This window comes from Vanessa tameamea, chromosome W, assembly GCF_037043105.1.
Source record: "Vanessa tameamea isolate UH-Manoa-2023 chromosome W, ilVanTame1 primary haplotype, whole genome shotgun sequence".
NCBI classification, from domain to species: Eukaryota; Metazoa; Arthropoda; class Insecta; order Lepidoptera; family Nymphalidae; genus Vanessa; species Vanessa tameamea.
In genome coordinates, this window is record NC_087340.1 from 5,359,200 (window position 1) to 5,361,193 (window position 1,994).

Here is a 1,994-nt window from a genome sequence, read left to right on the forward strand (position 1 = left end):
GGGACAGATGCTGGACGCTTATCGCCAGCTGAAAAAAGATCTGCAGCTGGCGATAAGCAAGGCCAAGGAAAAGGCCAGGGAGGAGCTTCTGGCGGGTCTCAATCGAGACCCGTGGGGGCGCCCGTACCGCGGCGTACGCGGGAAGTTCCGCACCCAAGGCGCCCCCGTCACTGAGACGCTGCCGCCGGAACTCCTCCTGCGCCTGGTCGGGGAACTCTTTCCCCATCCAGGCGAGCATGTCCCTCCGCAGATGGCCCCCCGCTCCGTGATCGAAGACGCAGTGGCTCCACCACTGATCACGGAGCGGGAGATGGAGATGGCCCTCGGCCGCTTGAGGGCCAAGAACACGGCGCCGGGTCCGGACGGGGTTCCAGGGCGTGTTCTGTGCGACGCCCTGGAATTCCTGGGTGCAAGGCTTCGGGAGCTGTTCGACGAGTGTCTGTGCAGCGGGCAGTTTCCGAAGCCTTGGAAAGAGGGAAAATTGGTCCTGTTGCCGAAGGAAGGTCGGCCGATGGATTCCCCTTCGGCATACAGGCCAATAGTGCTGCTGAACGAGACGGGCAAACTCTTCGAGAAGGTCCTCGCAGCCCGTCTCATTCAGCACCTCGAGGAGGTCGGTCCGGGTCTCTCAGAGGCTCAGTACGGGTTCAGGGCGGGCCGGTCGACGGTCGACGCCCTGGACGCCCTGAAGACTCGGACGACGGAAGCGGTGGCCCGGGGGCAAGTCGTCCTGGCGGTGTCGCTCGACGTGGCGAACGCCTTCAACAGTCTCCCTTTCGAGACGATACGGGAGGCACTCCGATACCATGGGGTGCCGACCTATCTCAGGAGGCTGCTGAAGGCGTACCTCCAGGACAGGGAGGTCCTCTGGGCGGGGGTCGATGGGAGGCTGGTCCGGCGTCGGGTAGGCTGCGGCGTTCCACAGGGGTCGGTTCTCGGCCCAATTCTGTGGAACGTCGGTTTCGACTGGCTCCTGCGAGCTCCCGTCCTTCCCGGGATGGGGGTGTTGTGCTACGCTGACGACACCCTCGTCACGGCGACTGGGCGGGACTTTCGGGAGGCGGCTCGCCTCGCCGAGGTCGGAACGGCTCTCACCGTGGACCGTATGGGAATGCTGGGCTTGAGGGTCTCCATATCCAAAACGGAGGCCCTCCTCTTCCACGGTCCACGGAAAGGACCCCCACGAGGGGCGAGTATCACCGTCCAGGGGACGGTGATCAAGGTGCAGGCCCAGATGAAGTATCTGGGCCTCATCCTGGACGGTCGATGGAGCTTCAGGCAGCATTTTGTCCATCTCGGCCCGAGGCTCATCAACGCCGCCGCCGCTCTCGGCCGCCTCCTTCCGAATGTGGGGGGGCCGGGATCGCTATGCCGGCGTCTCTACTCCGGCGTAGTGAGGTCGATGGCGCTGTACGGTGCCCCGATCTGGGTCGACGCTCTCACCGCTGACAACCGGGCCCTGCTGCGAAAGCCGCAGAGGGTCATAGCGGTGAGAGGCGTCAGAGGGTACCGTACGGTGTCGTGGGCTGCGGCGACACTTCTCGCGGGCGATCCGCCCTGGGAGCTCCAGGCGGAGGTGCTCGCGGAAGTGTACCGGTTCCGGGTCGAGGCGAGGAACCGCGGCGACCGTCCAGGGTCGGCGGAGGTCGGGCGGATCAGGGCTCTAGCCCAGCGAGCCCTGATCGCCCGATGGCAGGAGGACCTGGGGTCACCCACGGCGGGCCTGGCGACAGTGGAGGCGATCCGCCCCCACTTGAGTCGCTGGGTCGAGAGGAAGAAGGGCACACTCACCTTCAGGATGACGCAGGTACTTACCGGGCACGGATGCTTCGGTAAGTACCTGCACGGGATAGCGCGGCGGGAGGTGTCACCCTCCTGCCACGAGTGTGGTGCGCCAGTCGACACGGCGCTCCACACCCTGAGTGAGTGTGCTGCGTGGGGGCCCCAGAGGCACACCCTTGCGGCGACTATGGGCGGAGACCTCTCGCTGCCGA